Raw genomic sequence first — 13185 nt, forward strand, 5'->3', positions numbered from 1 at the left:
ACACCGGAAGAGCTCTCCGATTTGATCGGTAACGTGGCATTGACGTGTATCCCCCGAACATCAGGTAGAGTTGTAGGCAAGAGAGTTCCTTGGTGGAACGATGAAGTGGCAACAGCAGTGAAAAAAAGACGTAAGGCCCTTCGCGCCCTGCGTAGATTAGAGACAGGCGATAGTCGTATCCCTGCAGCGTTACAGTTTTTTAGATCGGAACGAAATAACACGCGCACTATTATTGCAAAGGCTAAAAAAGAGAGTTGGCTAGGTTTTGTGGAAGGAATAAACCCCAGTTCCACGACTTCTGATATATGGCGAAAGATAGGAATTTTGCAGGGTCGATATCGAATTCCAAGGTTTCACATAAAAACGGATAATACTTTCACGGACAACCCTCAAATAGTAGCTGACGAGTTAGCTAATCAGTATATGTCCGTTTCAAATTCTAATAACTCGCACACACAAACTTGTCTAGATGATTTGGCAACACAAGACTGTCAGGGTATAAATGAAACACCGCTCGAGGAAAATGTGAATTATAATCTAGACTTTACCCTAAATGAATTAGAATGGGCACTTAGTAAATGCGTGAGTAAAGGAACTGGTTTAGATGGAATAAGCTATCCTTTGATAAAAAATCTCCCCCTTTCGGGTAAAACATCTTTACTTGCCACGCTTAACAGTGTGTGGGCTTCAGGAAAGATCCCTTCGACATGGAAACAAGCGGTAGTGGTTCCTATCCCAAAGGCAACAAAAGAAGAGGGTGGAGCAGAAGAATATCGCCCTATCTCATTGATAAGTTGTATTGCTAAAGTGCTTGAAAGACTGGTAAACAGAAGATTAATGTTTGAATTAGAAGAAAGAAATATCCTTAATCCTAAGCAATATGCTTTTCGAGCAGGCCTTGGCGCGGATATCTATTTTGCAGAGCTAGAGAATCATCTTGACGGCCCATTGAAAGAAAATAAACACTGTGAACTGCTGTCATTAGATATATCTAAAGCGTATGATACGGTTGATAGGTCGGCGGTAATTTCGTCATTGCGAAACATGAAGATAGTTGGTCGAATGTTTCGATATTTGATAGATTTTCTGAAAGATCGAACATTCATGGTGCGTGTTGGCTCGTGCATGTCATCAGTTCGCCACACATCTCGGGGAGTTCCCCAGGGCTCCGTCATTTCAGTCACTCTGTTTTTGATTGCCATGAATCCTCTATTCAAAGTCATACCGAAGAATATTAAGGTGTTTGTTTATGCAGACGATATTCTTTTGGTAGCTGTTGGAGCTTATAGAAAATGTCTGCGGGCAAATATTCAAAAAGCGGCAGAGTGTGCAATGCAATGGTTATCGTCGGTTGGTTTTCGCGTCTCTGTACCCAAATGTCAATTGCTTCACGCATGCTATAACCGCCGCCATCGGGGCACAATAGATAATGTGAAATTAGATGATATTGAGGTCCCTATAGTGAAACAAATGAAGGTCCTTGGAGTAATCCTCGACTGCAAATTTGATTTTAAAAAGTATGCGGGGGCGAGAAGGAAATCAGCTTCCAGCGCGGTTAACATACTTAAAATCGTTTCAGGGAAAACGCGTGGATCTCGGGAGATATTACTCAGATTAATACGTAGTTTGGTAGTTCCCCGTCTCCTATATGGTTTTCCATTAGCCAGTAGAAGGCGAGATAATGTTCTACCGATACTTTGTCCACTATACAATAAAGCGATTCGAATCGCATCGGGTGCATTTCCAACGAGTCCTATCAAATCCATAATGTGCGAAGCAGGGCAACTACCATTGGAATATCTCGCCAGTTTAACTGAAGCCAAAACCGCTATACGATTGTTAGAAATGAACAGAGCTGATAAAATTACAGTGATAGAAAGAGCAAAAGTATCGTTTGCTGCAATAACAGATTCGGACTTCCCAAAAATTACATGTATATGGCGAATGGGTGATCAACGATGGGATCAGAAAGCAGTTGAAGTAGATTGGTCTATGTTGCGCATGGTAAAAGCCGGAGACAACCCACGGAAAGTGCAAGCGGTTTATCGACAAATTATAAATGATAAGTTCTCCGAACACTATAAAATATTCACAGATGGTTCAAAAAAGAATGGTGAGGTTGGTTTCGGAGTGCATTCGGAAGACATTTCGATATGTGGCAGAATCAATAACGAATGCTCCGTACTGTCAGCAGAAATCATGGGACTTCGTACAGCAATTTTAAACTCCCCAACAAATAAAAAAACGGTAATTTTTTCAGACAGCGCAAGTAGCCTCAAAGCACTTGAAACCGGTTCGTCTAAAAATCCATGGGTTCAAGCTTGTGAAAACGATATTGTCAATAAAGACATATGTCTGGTTTGGATTCCAGGACACTGTGGAATACCTGGAAATGAAGCAGCGGATTTGTTGGCAAATAAGGGCAGAACTTCAGACATCGTATACGAGAAACTTCCAAAAGTTGATGCAAATAAAATGATAAAACGAAAGATATGGGAAGCTTGGCAATTAGACTGGAGCACACTTAACCCGGGTACACAACTGAACAAAATAAAGAATAGTGTGCGCAAATGGAAAGACCACACAAATACATGTAAGCAAAGAGCTCTAACTAGAGTTAGAATTGGGCATAGCTGGCTTACGCACGAGTACCTCTTATCATCTCACAGTAACGCTCCTCAGTGTACAAAATGTAGCGAAAGATTGACACTGATACACATTATTACTGATTGTATACCTCTAGCTAGACATAGAAAATCCTACAAAATTCTAGGATCTTTAAGCACAGTATTAGGAAACAATAAACAAGCTGAAAATCAATTGCTTAAATTTATGGAAGATATCGATTCAATCAAACTCCTGTAATTTTATTGTAATATCATTATTAAATTGTAAAACCGTAGTCGAATAAACAAACTATAGAAGACGCGAATGACCGAAAAGGTTAAAGCGTCTATAAAATTAAAAAAAAAAAAAAAAAATTCCTAGCTCTAAGAAACCTCATATTAAAAATCATTTGGCCATTTAATGCTGTTTTCCAGAAGGCGGATATCATCATATTGGATTATAGAATGACGAATGAGATCAATTTTCGATATTCGTCTTTGGGTTGAATGGTTTGATGATATAAGTCAAGCGTACAGACACCGGAAACGGATTTTTAGGAAGCGGAAAATCTGAAATAGATTTCTGGCTACTGAGCATTACCCCGATAGAGTAATTCCACAAAAGAACGGGCAACCAATTTAATCGACCATTTTTTATTTGACTGACTTTGCATAGACGTTTCCATAAGTAAAAGATACCATTTTGTGCTTTTGGTTGATTCTTTTGGAACACCACTGATTTTTGAAAAGCTATTGGAAAATGATATTTTGGGAAGGTTTTGATGATAACAAACATTTTTAGAGCCAAACGGTTTTGATCAGTGTGACGTCTTCGGCAAAATTGAGGACAATATTTTTTTCATTTTTTCGAAAAAAAAATACACTCTAAAACAATATTCCTTTTTTAAAAACAAGTTAAAAGAAAAATTTAATCATGGTTAAATCAAGGAAAAAAAATATAATTTTTTGAAAAAAAAAAAATCTTTTCAAATATAATTTTTTTTCCGAGGGGTACGTTGTATTGGAGGACAAAATTGTTATCTACAACTTTGCCAAAGACACTATGCTAATGAAACAAACCGTTCTGGCTGTAGAAATATTTTTAATTTCAAATAGTGCACTCTATCTTTACAGTCAAAACGGTTTGTTTGATTAGCATAGCGTCCAGCTTCTATTCGTGAAAACCGGGTGGTAAACATACCACGAAGATTAAATATGGTTTTACAAAACAAAGGACAAACCACAAAATATTGAAAAGTGAGTTTTGTAACGTAAAAGGTCACTTTGTTAACGATATGTAGAGAAATAAAGCTAATTTGGATTCTTTTGTGTATATATTCCATTAGTGTTTCTTCTTCGCCACCTTGAAAACACTAATTCACTGAATAAATTTTGTCCTTCTATAAAAATTGTACCATGTAAAAAAAGATTATTTTTTTCAAATAATATTACTTTTTTCATTTCCATGATTGAACAGGTTTCATTGTTTAGGTTTTTTTTTGTAGTTTTTACAAAAAATAATCAGATATTTTAAAAATGAACTTTTTAGATAATTATTGTAAATTTTGTTACCTCTTTTTTAGAAAGAAATTTTTTTTTTTTCAAAGTGTATATTATTGTCGAGAAGGCAAAATTATTATCTACAACTTCGCCGAAGACGTCACACCGACCAAACAAACCGCTTTGGCCCTTAAATTATTTGTAATCATCAATACCTTCCCAAAATATCATTTTTAAATGGGGACGGGACACGAGGCATATGGACGCTAGGCATTTGGATGTTAGGCATAGTATGCTAGGCATACAGACGCGAGGCATAATGGATGTGAGGCATAATGGATACGAGGCATACTGCCAAAAGGCATAACGGACGCGAGGCCGAATGGACGCGAGGCCGAATGGATGCGAGGCCGAATGGACGCGAGGCCGAATGGACGCGAGGCCGAATGGACGCGAGGCCGAATGGACGCGAGGCCGCATGGACGCGAGGCCGAATGGACGCGAGGCCGAATGTACGCGAGGCCGAATGGACGCGAGGCCGAATGGACGCGAGGCCGAACGGACGCGAGGCCGAATGGACGCGAGGCCGAATGGACGCGAGGCCGAATGGACGCAAGGCCGAATGGACGCGAGGCCGAATGCGGTTTTGTACGATCGCATGAAATCTAATTATTTAGTTCAGGTGTTAATATATTCCTAAAGAGTTTAAGTTGGGTATAATACTTTTCTTGAAATCATGCGGCGAAGACGCATAATCGAGGGCAAGGAAACGAGGCGGCACTAAGCCGCCGTGGTTCCCGCAGTCCGAGCCGGCCGCCGACCCGCCGTCGGAAGCGGCGGCCTCTAGCACTCAAACGACTGATCTACTGGTTTGCTAGGTCTACTCAAACAGAGTTTTCTTCCCTTAGTTAAGTCCGAACGAGCGGTAGCGAGTAAGGACAGCATTCGCTCGAACAGCGAGTCGGCCGAAAGCCGCGAGTGTATTGCTTTTCAAATGACACTTTGAAGCGAAATACATGTTATTGAAAGAGGGCTGTGATGATGATGACGATAATAACATATTCCGCATCACTTCCCCTTGGCCTCGTGTCCATTCGGCCTCGCGTCCATTCGGCCTCGCGTCTATTCGGCCTCGCGTCCATTCGGCCTCGCGTTCATTCGGCCTCGCGTCCATTCGGCCTCGCGTCCATTCGGCCTCGCGTCCATTCGGCCTCGCGTCCATTCGGCCTCGCGTCCATTCGGCCTCGCGTCCATTCGGCCTCGCGTCCATTCGGCCTCGCGTCCATTCGGCCTCGCGTCCGTTCGGCCTCGCGTCCATTCGGCCTCGCGTCCATTCGGCCTCGCGTCCATTCGGCCTCGCGTACATTCGGCCTCGCGTCCATTCGGCCTCGCGTCCATCCGGCCTCGCGTCCATTCGGCCTCGCGTCCATGCGGCCTCGCGTCCATGCGGCCTCGCGTCCATTCGGCCTCGCGTCCATTCGGCCTCGCGTCCATTCGGCCTCGCGTCCATTCGGCCTCGCGTCCATTCGGCTTCGCGTCCATATGCCTCGTGTCCGTATGCCTGCCGTCCATTATGCCTAGCGTACTATGCCTCGCGTCAGTATGCCTCGCGTCTGTAGGCTTAACGGGGTGTCATCTTTTTAAATAGCTTCTCAAAAATGAGTCTTGTTTAAAAAAATTAATCAATATAGGTTTTGTTTGGTTTTCATTTTTGTCCAGCAATCGTGAATGCTCATTTCAGTGAAAGCGTCGTCCATAGCAAGCCAAACGTTTAGTAATAATGATAAAAGATTATTTTTGAATATTTATTTGCAAAGCATGGAATATAATAAAAAATTGTAACGATCTAGCACGGTTTTCAACAAAAGTCCGCCCCAATAGACTGCGTGCTTCAGAGTCATGCCTTAAGCACGCAAACCAGATTTATATTTGTGAGCTTTACAAACTAAAGTACTACGTGTGCATTCCAGCTCGCGCAGTGGAGATTGTTCAGGATCTACTGAAGGCTGAAGCCAGCCGTTTATAGGATTCCAGCCTTCAGTCGGTAAAAATACTGGATTGCAAGTAATTGCACTCAGTATCTCTCGACAGGGGTTCAAAAACATAAACCCAATCAGATAAGCTTCGGATGACTTTCGTCAGAACTGCTTTGCCAAACTATGTGTTCGTGGACAAGGAGTAGTTGGGTCATACGGCCACCCACTGCGGAAATGGAGAATGTTGTGGTAAATACGTAGGTGCTGAATAGTGCCTTTATTGTGGGCAGACTTCGCATGAGCTCTCCGTATGCTCCGCGTACAAACAGTAGCCCAAAGAGTTTGACTCTAACGATTTAGCTGGAGAGCCTTCTTTTGCTAAGCCCGGAAGGTCTAGGGAGAGAAAAAGCCTTTCTTGTCCTAAACCACCTACGAAAGGTCAAAGAATATCCCATTCGAAATGGCAACTATTTCCAAACAAAGAGTGCTACTGAAAAGCCGAAGCAAACTCCTCCGGAATTGGCAAAGCTCAATTTCCGCAAGGAGTTTCCAGAGCATTAAAGTTTCCAACTGTTCTTTCTTTTTCGTCAGCCAATTCTGGATTTTTGAGCTGGGACAGTAAAACATAGAAGTCCTCTCTTCTTTTGAGCCCCAACGCTAAACGAAATTCGAAAAATCGATTTCCATTGGTCCCTAATATATTTTCCCCTCAGAACACAGATTGGGCAATGGCTGCTCCTTGATTTAATAGGACTCCTTCCCTCGCCACGTCTAATTTTGAGAGATTTAAACTCCATTGGCATGGCTCGGGGCTTCCCCTTCAAGTGATAACCGCTCCACTTCAATCTATTACCTTTGCGACGACTTCGATATGACAGTTTAAAATAATGGAAATAAGACACGTGTACCAAAACCTCCAGCGCAGCCAACCGATTTAGATTTATCGTTACGTAGGTAATTTCACGAAAGATTTCACGAGCTGTCGAGTCGATATAAGATCTTCCTCCACTTGAGGAATACAACATCTTCGCGTGCTTGATTCTTGATTCCGCGGTGCCAATCAAAACGAAGCGATATCCCTTCGGGAATATTAACACACGGCCTCCCACTCCGTGGTGGAACACGCGGGAAAATCCGACGTGTTTAAAACCATTCGCGAAGAAGGCAAACTCGACGACTTCAATTGGTGTTCGAAGCTAAGAACAATTCCAAGAGCTTGGCCCAAGTAAAAGAATGCGATTATTGGCGTCGGATCGTAAACGAAACTTCGAGAGAGACATCGATATTGACTCTTTGGAGCACAACGTTTCAAGAGGAGACTTTGATCGTAGTTTTTTTCTAGGAAGCATGATCCTACTCAGCTCCAACCACAGTTAATGGGTAAAACGATTTTCCAGGTTTTGGTACACAAACATCTTGGTGGCTGGTTCGACTCGAAAGATTTTCATTCTCAAACCCGTTTCATGACTGTGTATTTTATTCACATGGCTCAAAGTATAAACCCTTTCTCATACATCTCCAATCGTGTCAACTTGTTAGATGCTTCAAATTCTACTGTGTTTTTCGATGCATCCATGAGAAACTCGTGGAATCACGATCGTTTACGCGTGCAGCAGATCCCGATATCATTTTCTAACAAATATAAAAACATCAACTGCTCCAAACAATACAAGGTAAAGAGCTTTGTATTGCCTCAATATATATTCCTCCCAGAGCACAGGTTGGGCAACGGCTGCTCTTTGATTTAATAGAACTTCTTCCCTCACCACGTTTGATTTTGGGAGACTTCAACTCTCATGGTGTGGCTTGGGGCTCCCCTTACAATGATAACCGCTCCTCTTTAATCTATAACCTTTGCGATGACTTCGACATGACTATTTTAAACAACGGTGAAATGACACGTATCCCGAAACCTCCAGCGCGCCCAAGCGCTTTGGATCTATCCTTATGTTCGACGTCGCTACGGTTGGATTGCACATGGAAGGTAATCCTCGATCCTCACGGTAGCGACCATCTGCCTATTCTTATTTCAATTAATAACGGGTCAACTCGCATGCGACCAATTGACATTCCGTATGACCTCACACGGAATGTCGATTGGAAGTTATACGAGGAAATGATTTCAAAAGCGGTCGAGTCGATTCAACATCATCCACCACTTGAAGAATACAACCTCCTCGCGGGCTTGATTCTCGACGCCGCGTTGCAAGCCCAAACGAAGAAATATCCCGGCGTAACGATCAATGAACTGCCTCCCACTCCGTGGTGGGACCAAGAGTGCTCCGATGTCTACACGCAAAGATCCGACGCGTTTTTGGCCTATAAGAAGAAAGGTATACCTGGCGACTATATACGGTATTCGGAGCTTAATACCGAGCTTAAAAGCTTGGCTAAAGCAAAGAAACGCGGATATTGGCGTCGGTTCGTGAACGAGACGTCGAGGGAGACATCGATGAGCACTCTTTGGAACACAGCCCGAAGAATGCGGAATCGCGTAACGGTCAACGAAAGCGAGGAGTCTTCAAGTCGGTGGATATTTGATTTTGCCAGGAAAGTATGTCCGGACTCTGTTCCTGAGCAAAACATTGTTCGCGATGCGTCTCCGGGCCACGACGCGATAGAATCACCTTTTACGATGGCAGAATTTTTGGTTGCCTTCCTGTCCTGTAACAATAACGCGCCTGGGTTAGATAGAATCAAATTCAACTTGTTGAAGAATCTACCCGGCAATGCCAAGAGGCGCTTGTTGAACTTGTTCAACAAGTTCCTGGAGCAAAACATTGTACCGCAGGATTGGAGGCAAGTGAAGGTGATCGCCATCCAAAAACCAGGGAAACCAGCTGCTGATCACAACTCTTATAGGCCGATTGCAATGCTATCCTGTATCCGGAAATTGATGGAAAAAATGATACTCCGTCGTTTAGACCATTGGGTCGAATCAAATGGTCTACTATCAGATACTCAATTTGGCTTCCGCCGTGCCAAAGGGACGAATGATTGTCTTGCGTTGCTTTCAACAGATATTCAGCTGGCGTATGCTCACAAAGAACAAATGACGTCTGCGTTCTTGGACATTAAGGGGGCTTTTGATTCCGTTTCTATTGACATTCTTTCGGGTAAACTTCACCGACAAGGATTTTCTCCAAATTTGAACAATTTTTTGCACAATTTGTTGTCCGAAAAGCACATGCATTTTACGCACGGCGATTTGGCAACTTTTCGCATTAGCTACATGGGTCTTCCCCAGGGCTCAAGTTTAAGCCCCCTTCTTTACAACTTTTATGTAAATGACATCGACGAATGTTTGGCAAATTCATGCACGATAAGACAACTTGCAGACGACAGTGTAATCTCTGTTACAGGAGCCAAAGCTGCCGATTTGACGGGACCATTGCAAGATACCTTGGACAATTTGTCTGCTTGGGCTTTACAGCTAGGTATCGAATTCTCTCCGGAGAAGACTGAGATAGTAGTTTTTTCTAGGAAGCATGAACCTGCTCAGCTTCAAACACAATTAATGGGTAAAACGATTTCTCAGGTTTTGGTACACAAATATCTTGGTATCTGGTTCGACTCTAAAGGCACCTGGGGTTATCACGTGAGGTATCTGATGAAAAAATGTCAACAAAGAGTGAATTTTCTTCGTACAATAACCGGACAATGGTGGGGAGCCCACCCAGGAGACCTTATAAGGTTTTACCAAACAACGATACTGTCTGTTATTGAGTACGGGTGTTTCTGCTTCCGCTCCGCAGCAAACACACATTTGATCAAACTGGAGCGAATACAATATCGTTGTTTGCGTATCGCCTTGGGTTGCATGCAATCGACCCATACGATGAGTTTGGAGATCTTAGCTGGAGTACTACCATTGAAAAACCGCTTCTGGAGCCTGTCTTCTCGTATTCTAATCAAATGTGAGGTCTTGAACCGTCCCGTGATTGAAAATTTTGAAAGGTTAATCGAACTTAATTCTCAAACCCGTTTTATGACCATGTATTTCAATCACATGTCCCAAAATATTAACCCTTCTTCGAATATTCCAAATCGTGTCGACTTATCAAATACTTCTGATTCTACTGTGTTTTTCGATACATCCATGACAGAAGAAACTCGTGGAATCCCGGATCATTTACGCGTGCGGCAGATCCCTAAAATTTTTTCCAATAAATATCGAAACATCAATTGCGACAATATGTACTACACTGACGGATCACTTCTTGATGGGTCCACTGGCTTCGGTATCTTCAATAACAATTTAACCGTCTCCCATAAGCTCGATAATCCTGCTTCTGTTTACGTCGCAGAATTAGCTGCAATTCAGTACACCCTAGGGATTATCGAAAAAATGCCCACTGACCATTATTTCATCTTTACGGACAGTCTCAGTTCCGTTGAGGCTCTCCGATCGATGAGAGATGTTAAGCACTCTCCGTATTTCCTGGGGAAAATACGGGAACATCTGAGTGCTTTATCCGAAAAATCTACTCAGATTACCTTAGCGTGGGTCCTTTCTCACTGCTCGATACCGGGTAATGAGAAAGCGGACTCTTTGGCTAAGGTGGGCGCAACAAACGGTGATATTTATGAAAGACCAATTGCCTTTAATGAATTTTTCGCATTTGTACGTCAGAATACGATCATCAGTTGGTGAAATTCTTGGACCAAGGGGGAACTGGGAAGGTGGTTACATTCCATAATCCCCAAGGTATCGACGAACCCGTGGTTCGAGGGGTTGGATGTAGGTCGGGATTTCATTTGCGTGATGTCCCGGCTTATGTCCAATCACTATAGATTTGACGCGCATCTCCGTCGTGTTGGGCTCGGGGAGAGTGGTATCTGTGCCTGTGGTGAAGGTTATCACGACATAGAGCACGTTGTTTGGTCATGCCCTGTACACCGTGACGCCAGGTCTAGATTAATAGCTTCCCTGCAGGCCGAAGGTAGGCAGCCGGCTGTTCCTGTTCGTGATGTCTTGGCGAGCCGTGACCTATCCTACATGTCCCTTATATACGTTTTCCTGAAATCCATCCACGCCCCAGTTTAGTCCTATCCCCTTCCGCCTACATCCAACCAAACGACAAGAACACGTTAAGACCCCGGATCCGGAAACAGCAATCAGACCCGCACGATACTCTCTAGGCCCGAGGGAGACAACCCAATATGCCAGTCCGTAATATCTTGGCCCAGCAGCGGAACAAATTTAATATGCTGCTTACCTATGGCAATGAAAACCATCAAACAGCAAACCTGTGCTTTTAATGCAAAATATTCTAGCTTTAAGTTAGATTTAGTTTCAGCTCGTAGTCGGCAGCGAGGATAAAAAATTTGCTTTTAGTTATTAAGATACTTTAGAAAGTAAGCTACCAGATATAATTGGCGCCGTTAAACATTGAATTGTATTTGTGCCGTGTCAAATAAACTATAGATGAAGAAAAAAAAACTGCTCCAAAGCGTTCTATACTGACGGAATACTTCTCAACGGGTCCACTGGCTTCGGTATCGTCAACAAAAACTTAACCGTCTCCTCTAAGGTCGATAATCTTGCTTCAGTTTACGTAGTAGGACTGGTTGCAATACAGTACACCCTAGGGATTATCAAAAAAAAGGCCCACGAATCATTACTTTATCTTTACGGACAGTCTCAGTTCTATTAAGACACTCCGATCTAAGAAAAACGCAAAGGCACTCTTCGAATTTCTTGGGGAAAATACGGAAACATTTGAGTGTTTTATTCGAAAAATCTTCTCAGATTACCTTAGTGTGAATCCCTTCTCATTGTTCCATTCTGGGCAATGAGAAAGCGGAGTACGCATGTCAGTTGGCATTCCTCGTGGGATGAGGAAGAGTTGGGAAGGTGGCTACAAAGCATCCTCGCCAAGGTATCTACCAAACGTTGGTTGTAGGGGTTAGATGTTGGACGAGACTTCATTCGCGTGATGTCTCGAATTATGTCCAACCACAACGGGTTAGACGCACATCTACTGCGGATCGGGCTCACTAGTAGTTCATACTTGGTACAGATTAAAACCCGCACAAAAACTCTGCGAAAATTCTAAAACCGTTGTTCGTTACCGTTATTCGTTACCGTTTTCAGTGTGTGTTATTTATAAGATTTTGAACTCCAAATTTTTATTCATCAAATTTATGTCCAATTTGTACCTTAGAATTTTTCAAATTTTCCGTTCAACTTACACATAGTTGAGCTTAGCTGTGAAAAACTTCCCAACCTGTATCGGGTGAATGTATGTCATTTCTGCTGGATGCGCGATAGCGTGCACAACATTCTCCCGATCGAGCTATTAATCACCCACGGAACCAATTTGTTCACCTTTCCCGATTGTTAGTGCACCAATAGCTAATTTCTGACGTAAATCACTCGGTTTCGCTAGTCAATCCGAGCCGAACAATCGCGACCGCGCGCGCGCGCGAGAGAGAGATTTGGTTTCGACCTAGATCGATGACCATTTCTCGTGCGCAAGACCATCCATCTTCAGGTCGATCCCGGCTGCAGCGCGGTCCCATATTGCACTCGAGCAGCATCGGCCCGAGCCTGTCCGTTTGCTAGGGTCGATGCCATTGCGCAAGGCGTAAAGTGCCAAATGCCACCCCGGGGCTATAATTTTCACTTTGCGCCTGACTCGGACCGATTTGCCGGTTTTCTGCGGGACGGGAATGTGATCGTTCGGTTTCAGCAGCGATAAAGTGGAACCCATCGCACACAGAACTACGAAAGCGCCATCGTCGCGCTGATCGTGAACTTGTTGCGCTAGAGCCCTTGACGCGAGTCAGAGAGACAGACCGAGAGAAAGACCGCGCTCTACCTTGGCATCTAGGCGCGCAACAGTGCCCCCTAAATAAGGTATTTATTGGCAATAAAATATTTCAAAGTTAAAGCTGATTGATTTCCGCGCAGTCGTACATGTCTCTGCCCGAAGGGTGTTGGATTTTTTTTCTTCTTCCTGTTGATATTTAGTTCGTTTGCGAGCAAGATCGGTGATTGTTTCTGCATGTGCTTAGCTCGAGGCGCTGGGCGAGGTGGCATCTAAGGCGCAAACTTCATCTCTCTCTCTCGCCCAGGACAGGTTCGTCCGGAAAGAAGT

This window comes from Wyeomyia smithii, chromosome 3, assembly GCF_029784165.1.
Source record: "Wyeomyia smithii strain HCP4-BCI-WySm-NY-G18 chromosome 3, ASM2978416v1, whole genome shotgun sequence".
Taxonomy (NCBI): Eukaryota; Metazoa; Arthropoda; class Insecta; order Diptera; family Culicidae; genus Wyeomyia; species Wyeomyia smithii.